The 13855-nt window shown below is 42.8% G+C and overlaps 1 non-coding gene across 1 annotated transcript; it reads left to right on the forward strand.

Annotated features, from left to right (window-relative positions):
• The first annotated feature begins 13078 nt into the window (after nucleotides 1-13078).
• Nucleotides 13079-13160, forward strand: Trnas-aga (transfer RNA serine (anticodon AGA)). The gene has a single exon. It is a non-coding gene; the product is annotated as a tRNA-Ser (tRNA).
• Nucleotides 13161-13855: the final 695 nt, after the last annotated feature.

The following is a 13855-nucleotide window of genomic DNA, read 5'->3' on the forward strand; positions in this document are numbered from 1 at the left end:
CGCTTCTCAACAACAGATTCGGTGACCGATGGATTGGTAGAGGCGGACTAATTCCATGGCCTCCACGCTCTCCTGACCTCAACCCTCTTGACTTTCACGTGCGGTAGCGTCTCGCTTCCCACGCCCGAGTTCCCGGGTTCGATTCCCGGCGGGGTCAGGGATTTTCTCTGCCTCGTGATGACTGGGTGTTGTGCGATGTCCTTAGGTTAGTTAGGTTTAAGTAGTTCTAAGTTCTAGGGGACGGATGACCATAGATGTTAAGTCCCATAGTGCTCAGAGCCATTTTCTTGACTTTCATTTATGGGGGCATTTGAAAGCTCTTGTCTACGCAACCCCGGTACCAAATGTAGAGACTCTTCGTGCTCGTATTGTGGACGGCTGTGATACAATACGCCATTCTCCAGGGCTGCATCAGCGCATCAGGGATTCCATGCGACGGAGGGTGGATGCATATATCCTCGCTAACGAAGGACATTTTGAACATTTCCTGTAACAAAGTGTTTGAAGTCACGCTGGTACGTTCTGTTGCTGTGTGTTTCCATTCCATGATTAATGTGATTTGAAGAGAAGTAATAAAATGAGCTCTAACATGGAAAGTAAGCGTTACCGGACAGTGTCCACATAACATATTTTCTTTCTTTGTGAGTGAGGAATGTTTCCTGAAAGTTTGGGCGTACCTTTTTGTAACACCCTGTATACGCAATGTATTTTTCGTAATTCACTGTCATACCTAATAAATTACGGTAAAATAAACTGAGTTTTGGGGAATTGCAATGCACATTGTTGTTGAGAAAGAAGTCCTGTGACATTTTCCTTAACTTCGTTGACGTATGCAAGTACAGTGAGCGGACTGCGGCACAAAGACAAGGGACAAAGACAAGGTTAACCAGAGCGGGCGGCACGGATACGAAACACTTCTGGCTCTGTTGTTTTCAGTACGAGAATTTCTTTCACGGTAACACTTGAGAAGTTAAAAGTTGCTAGCTGACGATTATTGTCGAACAGTGGTTCTATAATTTTCAGCTTTCGATCGTCCATGGAGAACAGAAAAAGGAAAAATTACACGCTAGGTCAGAAACCAGAATTAAAACGAGAGCTGGATACTAAGCCATGCAAAATAAAATCTGAAATTAATGCAGACCTAGTAATTACTGCGTACGGTCATCAATAAAAGAAACAGCATTTTGAACGAGTTTTTAAAGCTGAGTGCAAAATCAACAAAACGCAGCTGTCGGCAAAGAAATACGTAGATCTGGGAAAGGCACATTTACATGGTACCAGCAAAAACGGGTTACAGCTCTACCGATCAGTGGCGACAGACTGAAAGCAAGACAGAAAAGGTATGAACATCACTGCTGATTTCAGCGCTTCATCAGAGTGGTTACAAGGGTTTAAAGATCGTCGTGGAAACACAGGGATCCGGCGAATCGAAAGCTGCGGACGACGTTACAGTGTCACAATGGATTGATGAGGTTCTGTCGTCTATCTTAAAGCGATTATCAACCTCAAAGCATCTATAGTTATGACGAGACCGGTCTATTCTACAGTCTGCTTCCTAGTAAAACATTAGCTGAAGAGGGTGACTCATGCCCTGCAAGGAAAGGAAGAAAAATGTGCGTGAGAGTTCCCGCCACGAGTGCAGATGGATCGATCTGACATACTTCCCTCACTTATGACAGGAAAGTGTAAGAACCCGAGGCGTTTGAAAAGTGTAAAGAGGAAACCTACCGAATAGGAAACAAATAAAAGCTCTTGGATGACTATGATTTTAATGGAACAGTGGTTAAAAAACTGGACGCTAGACTGAAAAAGGAAAAAAAGAGGATCGTCCTTATGGATCGATGTGCGGCCTACCCACCCCAAGCAGCTATGGAGAATGTTGGGGTGAAATTTTGTCCCTCCAAACTGTACCTGTGTTCTGTAGTTGGAGTGATAAACGATGGCGGTCGAGTTTAGGCTCGTTCTGCGCATCTACATCCGACGGCCAATGAGCGTTCAGTATTGTTCTGAGCGCTCTGTTGCGAATTTCGTACCCAATGCGAACATTAGCCTGAAGTAGTACTGGAGGCTATTGACACCAAGAATCCTGCAGGGCTGTCCCTAAAGCGGTAAGACTACGAGGCGTGGAGATCTCTCCTACATTGAAGAGCCAAAGAAAGAGGTACACCTGCCTAATATCGTGCAGGGCCCCAGCGAGAACGCAGATGTGCCGCAACACGACGTGGCGTGGACTCGACTAATGTCTGAAGTAGTGCTGGAGGGAACTGACACCGTGAATCCTGCAGGGCGGTCCATAAATCGATACGAGTACGAGGGGGTGCAGATCTCTTCTGAACAGCACGTTACAAGATATCCCAGATACTCTGAGTAATTTTCATGTCTGGGGAGTTTGGAGGACATCGGAAGTGTTTAAATTCCTGTAGCCAATATGTAGCAATTCTGGACGTGTCGGGAGTCGCATTATCCTGCTGGAATTGCCCAAGTCCGTCCGAGTGCACAATGCACAATAGACATGAACGGATGCAGGTGATCAGACAGGATGCTTACCTATGTGTCACCTGTCAAAGTCGTATCTAGACCTATCAGGGGACCCATATCACTCCAAGTGCAGGCGCCCCACACCATTACAGAGTTGCCTGTTGACATGCATGGTCCATGGATTCATGAGGTTGTCTCCATACCCGTGCACGTCCATCCGCTCGACACAATTTGAAACGAGGCTCGTCTGTCCAGGCAACATGTTTCCGCTCATCAACAGCCCAAAGTCGTTGTTGACGGGCCCTGGCGAGGTGCAAATCTTTGTGTCGTGCTTTTATCAAGGGTACACAAATGGGCCTTGGGCTCCGAAAGCCTACGTCGATGATGTTTCGTTGAATGGTTGCCATGCTGACACTTCTTGATGGCCCAGAATTGAACTCTGCAGTAATTTGAAGAAAGGTTGCACTTCTGTCACGTTGAACGATTCTTTTCAGTCGTCGTTAGTCCCTTTCTTTCAGGATCTTTCTCCAGCCGCAGCGATGTGGGAGATTTGTTGTTTTACCGGATTCCTGATACTCACGGTACACTCGTGAAATTGTCGTATGGGGAAATCGCCACTTTATCGGTACCTCGGAGATGCTATGTCGTATCGCTTGCGTGCCGACTGTAACACCACGTTCAAATTCATTTAAATCTTGATAATCTGCCATTGTAACACCAGTAACCTATCTAACAACTGCGCCAGACACTTGTTGTCTTACATAGGCGTTGCCGACCGCAGCGCCGTATTCTGCCTGTTTACTTGTCTTTGTATTTGAATACGCGTGCCTGTACCAGTTCCTTTGGCGCTTCAGTGTATTTAATGAAGTTTTATTCCACTTGTTGCGAGCTGTCATGTTTGATCTTGGTGGTATGCGACAAATTCTACACAAGCAAGTGAGAAGCTTCATTTGCGGGATACATGCTTACTTCAAGCGCAAAGAACCCACTGGAGGGTGGAAATTTCGACAGTTTTGTACATTTTGATGATAATCTTGCCATTTGTGCGAAACTACAGAATGAGGAAGTTATTGCTGATGTGTGCCAACAACGCGGTGACGATGAAGAAGGGGAACAACCTTCAAGTTACAGTGGTGCAGATGACTACTTGCTTCTTGAGACCCCTAAACTGAATGGAGGGTTAAGTGCAACTACGAATGCAGGCGTTACACCAGTGCGAAAAGTTGTGGGGAAAAATTTCTAATTCATTAATGCGGTGTATACACTTAATGCACTAAAAGTGAAACAAGTCAATTTATTTGATTTCAAAATAATGTATTTTATCTTTAACACTTTGTGTTTGTTGTTTGCACAGTGGAATGCGCCAAATTACAATACAGAATATAATTTCTCTAATGTAGGACCGAATAAATTTTATTTCTTTTATACTGTACTCTGTTTTCTTTCTTTATAAAGTTTACGCATATAGGCCCATTTTATTTTTTTCCATTGAAATGTATGATGTGCATTCCTGTATCTATATCTGACTCCTAAGTAATTCGGAGTTACAAGTAATGTGTTGGCATCTAGGGAGCCTGCATACTCCGTTCGCTAGACAAACAGTCAAACAAGTCGTATTAATGAGTTTTATTACAAAAAGAAAATTAGAATGTTTAACTTTGGCAACTACACAGTGTGTCGCAAGCGAAGGGGGCATAGGAAACAATGAGTGTTTGCAGAGACTGCTGATCTCTAACTAACAAAAGTCTGTCCTGCACTGCTATCCAAGTGCCTAATGTTGACGTTGCTATCCAAGTCGCTAATCTTGAGGCTGCTAATGAACTGGGCCGTCACCAATCGGTCGCAGCGCCTATGTCCTCTTCACATAGGGGCCGTTACTGTCGCGTTGTCGTCCTTGAGGGAGGTCCGGTAAGCGTGCGATTGGCTGACCTTCTCACAGCCTTCTCTTCTCTGTCGTTTCCGTCTGGCGTGCCGGCGCTTGGCTTCACGCCGTAATAGTCTTTGGTCTTCTCCTTGATATACATGTAAACCATATTCTATTGTATGTTTTACAATTGCCAGACCTCTACTTTTCGGGAAGGAAGGAAAGCTGAGTAAAAAAAATTACGAGAACAAACGTGAGGGTGTGCCTCCATCAGACCAATAGCTGGCCACGGTGTGTGTGTGTGTGGTACCATGCTACTTAACCTCTGCCACGGGCTTCAAGAGTGGTTTGCAGAGTATTTAGGTAGATGTATTTTGCCCGCATCTCGTGGTCGTGCGGTAGCGTTCTCGCTTCCCACGCCCGGGTTCCCGGGTTCGATTCCCGGCGGGGTCAGGGATTTTCTCTGCCTCGTGATGGCTGGGTGTTGTCTGCTGTCCTTAGGTTGGTTAGGTTTAAGTAGTTCTAAGTTCTAGGGGACTGATGACCATAGATGTTAAGTCCCATAGTGCTCAGAGCCATTTGAACCATTTTTTAGATGTATTTTAATCTGATCCATTATGATGAAAACGACTGTGATTGCGGTAATTTACGTTCGTAAAGTCTCTCAGTTACTTGTTAATTTATTCAGAAAATCCAATTTTCACTTAGCACTCTACACAAATGTCAAACTGGGACAGCAGTAGGCCGGCCGCAGGGGCCGAGCGGTTCTAGGCGCTACATTCTGGAACCGCGCGACCGCTACGGTCGCAGGTTCGAATCCTGCCTCGGGCATGGATGTGCGTGACGTCCTTAGGTTAGTTAGGTTAAGTAGTTCTAAACTGTGACCATAGCGGTAGCGCGGTTCCAGACTGAAGCGCCTAGAACCGCTCGGCCACACCGACCGGCAGCAGTTAAGTCCCATAGTGCTCAGAGCCATTTGAACCATTTGGGACAGCAGTCAATACACAACGCAGGAGGACGCACAGATAAAAAGAGCAATGGTGTATACAAAATTTACTGTGAAAACTGTTCTGTCAGATTGGTGGAAGAAGTTTTAAATAAACCTAAGAACATTTATACTGAACTTACAATATATCAAGACATAAGCTACATTCTCTTACTAATTATTTGATACCACTTTTACTCTCCATTCCTTTGATAATACTTTAGTTTCGAAATAACTCAGTCTAGTTTTCTTGTGAAGTGTATGTTAAATTTTAACTTTCATGACAATAATATCTTTCTTGCCTGTTCGTAATTGTTGTTGTTGTGGTCTTCAGACCTGAGACTGGTTTGATGCAGCTCACCATGCTACTCTATCCTGTGCAAGCTTCTTCATCTCCCAGTACCTACTGCAACCTACATCCTTCTGAATCTGCTTGGTGTATTCATTTCTTGGTCTCCCTCTACGATTTCTACCCTCCACGCTGCCCTCCAATACTAAATTGGTGATCTCTTGATGCCTAAAAACATCTCCTACGAACCGATCCCTTCTTCTATCAAGTTGTGCCACACACTTCTCTTCTCCCCAATCCTATTCAACACCTCCTCATTAGTTACGTGATCTACCCATCTAATCTTCAGCATTCATCTGTAGCACCACATTTCGAAAGCTTCTATTCTCTTCTTGTCTAAACTGTTTATCGTCCATGTTTCACTTCCATACATGGCTACACTCCATACAAATACTTTCAGAAACGACTTCCTAACACTTAAATCAATACTCGATGTTAACAAATTTCTCTTCTTCAACGCTTTCCTTCCCATTGCCAGTCTACATTTTATATCCTCTCTACTTCGACCATCATCAGTTATTTTGCTCCCCAAATACCAAAACTCCTTTACTACCTTAAGTGTCTCATTTCCTAATCTAATTCCCTCAGCATCACCCGACTTAATTCGACTACATTCCATTATCCTCGTTTTGATTTTGTTGATGTTCATCTTATATCCTCCCTTCAAGACACCATCCATTGCGTTCAACTGCTCTTCCAAGTCCTATGCTGTCTCTGACAGAATCACAATGTCATCGGCGAATCTCAAAGTTTTTATTTCTTCTCCATGGATTTTAATACCTACTCAGAATTTTTCTTTTGTTTCCTTCACTGCTTGCTCGATATAGAGATTGAATAACATCGGGGAGAGGCTACAACCCTGTCTCACTCCCTTCCCAACCGCTGCTTCCCTTTCATACCCCTCAACTCTTATAACTGCCATTTGGTTTCTATACAAATTGTAAATAGCCTTTCGCTCCCTATATTTTACCCCTGCCACCTTCAGAATTTGAAAGAGAGTATTCCAGTGAACATTGTCAAAAGCTTTCTCTCAGTCTACAAATGCTAGAAACGTATGTTTGCCTTTCCTTAATCTTTCTTCTAAGATAAGTCGTAGGGTCAGTATTGCCTCACGTGTTCCGACATTTCTACGGAATCCAAACTGATCTTCCCCAAGGTCGGCTTCTACCAGTTTTTCCATTCGTCTGTAAAGAATTCGCGTTAGTATTTTGCAGCCGTGACTTATTAAACTGATAGTTCGGTAATTTTCACATCTGTCAACACCTGCTTTCTTTGGGATTGGGATTATTATATTCTTCTTGAAGTCTGAGGGTATATCGCCTGTCTCATAGATCTTGCTCACCAGATGGAAGAGTTTTGTCAGGACTGGCTCTCCCAAGGCCGTCAGTAGTTCTAATAGAATGTTGTCTACTCCCGGGGCCTTGTTTCGCCTCAGGTCTTTCGGTGCTCTGTCGAACTCTTCACGCAGTATCATATCTCCCATTTCATCTTCATCTACATCCTCTTCCATTTCCATAATATTGTCCTCAAGTACATCACCCTTGTATAGACCCTCTATATACTCCTTCCACCTTTCTGCTTTCCCTTCTTTGCTTAGAACTGGGTTTTCATCTGAGCTCTTGATATTCATACAAGTGGTTCTCTTTTCTCCAAAGGTCTCTTTAATTTTCCTGTAGGCAGTATCTATCTTACCCCTAGTGAGATAAGCCTCTACATCCTTACATTTGTCCTCTAGCCATCCCTACTTAGGCCGGCCGCTGGTGGCCGAGCGGTTCTGGCGCTACAGTCTGGAACCGCGCGACCGCTACGGTCGCAGGTTCGAATCCTGCCTCGGGCATGGATGTGTGTGTTGTCCTTAGGTTAGTTAGGTTTAAGTTGTTCTAAGTTCTAGGGGACCTCAGCAGTTGAGTCCCATAGTGCTCAGAGCCATTTGAACCATCCCTGCTTAGCCATTTTGCACTTCCTGTCGATCTCTTTTTTGAGACGTTTGTATTCCTTTTTGCCTGCTTCATTTACTGCATTTTTATATTTTCTCCTTTCATCAATTAAATTCAATATTTCTTCTGTTACCCAAGGATTTCTACTAGCCCTCGTCTATTTACCTACTTGATCCTCTGCTGCATTCACTACTTCATCCCTCAAAGCTACCCATTCTTCTTCTACTGAATTTCTTTCCCCCATTCCTGCCATTTGTTCCCTTACGCTCTCCCTGAAACTCTGTACAACCTCTGGTTTAGTCAGTTTATCCAGGTCCCATCTCCTTAAAGTCCCACTTTTTTGCAGTTTCTTCAGTTTTAATCTACAGTTCATAACCAATAGATTGTGGTCAGAGTCCACATCTGCCCCTGGAAATGTCTTACAATTTAAAACCTGGTTCCTAAATCTCTGTCTATCTGATACCTTTTAGTATCTCCAGGGTTCTTCCATGTATACAACCTTCTTTCATGATTCTTGAACCAAGTGTTAGCTGTGATTAAGTTATGCTCTGCACAAAATTCTACCAGGCGGCTTCCTCTTTCATTTCTTACCCCCAATCCATATTCACCTACTACGTTTCCTTCTCTCCCTTTTCCTACTACCGAATTACAGTCACCCATGACTATTAAATTTTCGTCTTCCTTCACTATCTGAATAATTTATTTTATTTCATCATACATTTCTTCAATTTCTTCGTCATCTGCAAAGCTAGTTGTCATATAAACTTGTACTACTGTAGTAGGCGTGGGCTTCGTGTCTATCTTGACCAGAATAATGCGTTCACTATGCTGTTTGTAGTAGCTTACCCGCATTCCTATTTTTTTTATTCATTATAAAACCTACTCCTGCATTACCCCTATTTGACTTTGTATTTATAACCCTGTATTCGCCTGACCAGAAGTCTTGTTCCTCCTGCCACCGAACTTCACTAATTCCCACTATATCTAATTTTAACCCATCCATTTCCCATTTTAAATTTTCTATCCTACCTGCCCGATTAAGGGATCTGACATTCCACGCTCCGATCCGTAGAACGCCAGTTTTCTTTTTCCTGATAACGACGTCCTCCTGTGTAGTCCCCTCCCGGAGATCCGAATTGGGGTCTATTTTACCTCCGGAATATTTTACCCAAGAGGACGCCATCATCATTAACCATACAGTAAAGCTGCAAGCCCTCGGGAAAAATTACGGCTGTAGTTTCCCCTTGCTTTCAACCGTTCGCAGTACCAGCACAGCAAGGCCGTTTTGGTTAATGTTGCAAGGTCAGATCAATCAATCATCCAGACTGTTGCCCCTGCAACTACTGAAAAGGCTTCTGCCCCTCTTCAGGAACCACACGTTTGTCTGGCCTCTCAACAGATACCACTCCGTTGTTGTTGCACTTACGGTACGGCTATCTGTATCGCTGAGGCACGCGTTCGTAATTAACGTAACCATTTTAAATGTCAGTCACAACTCATTACCGTTATATTTCTCAAAGCGGGTCATCATATTTTTTACAGTTTTGAACACTTTTTTTATAGTCATCTGTCTTGCTGTGGCCCGTCACGAATTGCTCTCCTGTGCCAACCTTTCCATCTCAGAGTATCACCCACAATCTGCGTCCACAGTTATTTGCTAGACGTATCCAAGTTCTTGTCTTGTTCTACGGCTGGAGTGTCTAACCCGCTGTCCCGCGGGCCGCATGCGACCCAAAGCAAGTAAGATTCTTTAAAGAATTTAACTCGTGTACGAAACAGCTTTAAATGTCTGATTACTTTACGAACAAGTTAATGTATTAACTATTTGAATATATGTAACCAAGAAAAAGTTTAGAGAAGGTTTGAAATTACGTTAAAGTTTGCCGGCAGTGCTTAAAACTCTGAAATACTCTCGAATTTGTCACGATAAAATTTATGTTCCCTTTATGACGTATGTGTGTGCTTAAACGTGTAGAGTTATAGCGATATTCTTGTATTACTTCGTCTCACATAATGTTATTCTGGAAACTTATGTTTCAGTTACGTACTGTAGGCATTTGTCTCTGTTTTGAGCTTGTCCACCTTCTGTTTGAGGCATTCACTGGGCTACGGGCGTTTTTGGATCGCACCAGCCGACTTCGTGACGCCAGAGAATGTACAGAGATACCTCACCGCCAACTGCAGCTCCAGGGAACTCGCCAGATGTAAGATTCCTTGATCCCTAAAGAACAATGTTGTGACAGATAACGTTGAGCTTGGATGTACATTTTTAAGCACTCTGTTGTCTGAGGCCTTTAGATCAGTGATGCCCAACCTTTTAGCTGACCTGGCCCACATTGGAAGAAGACGACAATATTTGGACCGTATGTAAAATACTTAACAGTACTAGCAATAACTGCTGAGGAAAAAAAGTAAAAAAAAAAACCGGATGGACCAAAGTGACAATAGCATCGCGTGGCGGTAATTTCAGAACGAAAATATTTAATTTATCACTCCTGTACATTAACTGAATTTTGTGGAATTTCTTTTTTCCCCCGATCGTGTGACAGATGCTCACTTCTTGGGCTGCATTGATACTTGCTTTGGGCCGTATGGCCGCATACGGCCCATGGACTGCGGGTTAAATACCCCTGCTGTAGCGGAAGACAGAGAATGCGATACAGCTAGCAAATAACAGAGGGCGTAGGTTGCAAGTGGTACACTGAGATGGAAAAGTTGGCACAGGAGAAGAATTCGTGGCGGGCAACACGAAAACAGTCAGAAGACTGACGGCTCTTGAAAAGAAGAAAAGTTTTAAAGCCGTAAAAAATGGGATGATACGCTTTGAAAAATATTACGGTAATGAGATGTGACTAGCAAAAATGCTTACCTTAGTTACAAAGGGGTAAGAAATATATTACTGTCATCATAGCCTTTAAAACAAAACTTATATCAATTTCGAAACTAAGATATATCAGAGGAACAGGGAGTAAAAGTGTTATCGAATAATTCATAAGAGAATTTAGCTTATGTAATGTTATGTTATAAATATTCTCTAAACACTTTACTTAAAACTTCTTCCCCTCTGGCAGAACAGTTTTCACAGTAAACTTTGTGTAAACCGTTGTTCTTTTTATCTGTGGGTTCTCTTGTGTTGTGTGTTGACTGCTGTCCCAGTTTTCCATTTGTGTAGAATGCTAAGTGAATACTGGATTTTCTGAATAAATTAACAACCAGCTGAGAGACTTCACGAATGTAAATTACCGCATCACAGTCATTTTTGTCATAATGGATCAGATTAAAATACATCTACTTAAATACTCTGCAAACTACTTTTGAAGCGCGTGGCAGGGGCTAGGTACGTAGCATGATAGCACATGTTGGAGTTTCTTTCCATTCTAATTGCGTGTCTCTAAGTGTCTCTTTGCGTATAATTAATCTTTCTTCTTGAAGTTTTGTGAGTAGACTTCTGTCATATAATTTGAGTATGTATTCAAGTGTACGCCAATTCTGGTTTTTCAACATTTCTGTGACGCTCTCCCCTGAGTCAAAAAATCTGTGACCGTTCGTGCTGCCTTCCTCTGTACTTATTCAATATCCGCTTGATGTGGGTCCCACTCGCCATAGCAATATTCTAAGATTTCCAGCTGCTTATGAACAGCAACTAACTCATCTCAGGCCGAAAACTACATTCACCATATGGGGCTGCGTTTTGATTATCTGAACACTAGATAATTAACTTTTACTTAACCTTAGAGATACTTTTAAATCTGAGAATATGTTACGCTACGAGAATCGCAAATTTCCTTAAAGATACAACGCACAAGAAAGTGGTTCATTTAAATAACGAGAGAACGATATAAACAGAATTGCAGAATTGCCGAAGAAAACTTTATTTCTCAAACTTCTGTTTGGGAAATGCTCACTAGCAAACAACTGTAACAATGTCAAAAACCGTGTTAATGTACTACACATTTTGACAAAATTAACTACTGTTTGAGTAGGAAATTCAATGCGAGACGGTGTGACAGTTCACGATATGACAGTAACAAGACACTGGCTTAGAAGGAACAGGTCAACGAACAGAAAAAAGCGGAAATATTGCTGTAATTACACAAGTACCTACACTGAAATAACGGGAAATGATTTTCTCTTAAGATATTACTGGCTACGTGTACGGAATACGTAACTCTAGCTTTCGATTTGTTTAGACGTAGAACCATTGGCTCTACCCTCCAATAATATCGCTGTCCTACCGCAGCAAGAACATCTGTATCTTTGCCAGATCAGTTCTCTGTAGTACGCGCTCTATGCTACGCGCTTTGTGTATACGCTGCGAGAATGAAAGTATTCGTAGTAAGTGACGGGAGAGCAAATGATAATTTATAGTCGTAATTACCAGCCCGCTCCCCAATACCTACAAATTTATTGCACAACACGTTCACACAACACTCATAAGCTCCCAAAAATTCAGAAACACTTCTTTTTTATGTAATTATTGAATGTAATCAGCAAACGACTGTTTTTGTACGACGATATTGATGACAAAAGGTTTTAAAAAGCAGAGATTCAGTTTACAATTCGTGATATGGTGCGAGTATATCGCAGCACTCGCAAATGTTCAAAATGACTATGAAAAAAGGTATAAACACTCTCTCACACTCAGGGTAATCCGGGAGTCGACTTATATATTGTAAATAAACGAGTGAAACGCACAGATATTTTTGTCATTTAGCTTTGTGACTCTTTCTACATTAGCTTGCCAAAGATGAACACTGCAGCGTTAGTCTATCACAGTCAAATTATCGAAAATTGTGGAGCAGCAACAAGGAACGTCATCCGCTTGGAGCGGCTAACAATGCACCTTCATCTGTGACAATCTGGAGTGACACAAATTGTTTGGGAATTTTTTAGGATATTACTCCGATCTATGCAATCGGGGCTCACAAAATAAATCCTCACTTCTTTAATATGAGCTTTAACGAGTTTTATGGTCACAGTTCAGAAACTATATTTGTTGAGGGGATTTGGACGGCGCATAACCTTGGCTACGGCAGGAAACAGTGGCCCGGCATTTCCTGTTGCTCTCTTTCCATACCTCTTGCTCACAGAAGCTGAGCGGGCGTCTCGTTCTAATCTCGAGATCTGCGCCGACTAACCGGTATTCCCTGCGGAGAGGCGAGCTAAAAATGGACCGTGACGGCGCAGCGTGCTGTTTTTATTGGCCTACGTATCTCGGCGCTTATGAGAGCATCGAACGCCGTCGTTGGAAATCTGTGTGCGCGCTCTCCATCTGCGGCTCTACTAGCGACGCCTCCTCTGCATTTAAATGCCCGCCGATGGTGGAAGAAGCATGCTTAACGATGGTCATAAGGTCAATGTTCTCTGCTGTACCGTCACACGCAGGTGACACTCGTATCGACACGTTTTACGGATGCTGATTTTACTTAGGTGTGAATGAAAAGCATACCTTACGTTGTCGCACAGTAGCCGTGGCCGAGTGGTTAATGCGTCTGACTAGAAATCAGATTCCCTCTGGGAGCGTAGGTTCGAGTCCTACCGGCTGCGAAAATTTTTAGAATGACATTCTGCAGGAAAATTGTTTCAAAACATGTATTAGGTTGCGATTTATGCCAATATGGCAATTTATGAAAATTATAATAAACATACATGTTTCAGAGACACGATCCAGGACTAACGAACACGATCCTTACACGGGATGCAACGTGAGCAGTACAGAATCCGAATTTTGGGCACCGTTTATCACTATCGCTGTCGTATTTAGATGTCAGATCTGAATAAGCGTCAGTTCCGTTTCAGCCGCGCTAGCGAGAGGACGTTGTTTACTGTTGCGCTGCACTTCCGTGTTCACATCGCTGTACTTGTGCTTCGCCAAGTGCTGTCCGTCCGTTAATTTCCGTGTTCTTTCATATTCCTTGTGTTTCGGTCGCTCCTTCTAATCGTGCTGCTGCTAATTGGAAATTCGGTTGTTTAACCGAAATTTCGTCGCTGGATTAAGCATGGCTACAACCCTCAGGAAGAATATTCTGGTATTTGCTTTTGACAAAGCCGACATCCCTGGAAATAGATGACTGAATTACACACAGGTAACTGGTCTCAATTCTGTAATTCTGGAACAGGAAAAATATTGCGTTTTTTCAAGTTATTCAGTGCTGCGACTGTTGATAAAGTGTTACGAAAGTGGGGCTATGAAGTAGATTTTGTGCATAGAAATGGTTATAAAAGTAAGGTTTCCATCTATA

This window comes from Schistocerca nitens, chromosome 4, assembly GCF_023898315.1.
Source record: "Schistocerca nitens isolate TAMUIC-IGC-003100 chromosome 4, iqSchNite1.1, whole genome shotgun sequence".
Taxonomy (NCBI): domain Eukaryota; kingdom Metazoa; phylum Arthropoda; class Insecta; order Orthoptera; family Acrididae; genus Schistocerca; species Schistocerca nitens.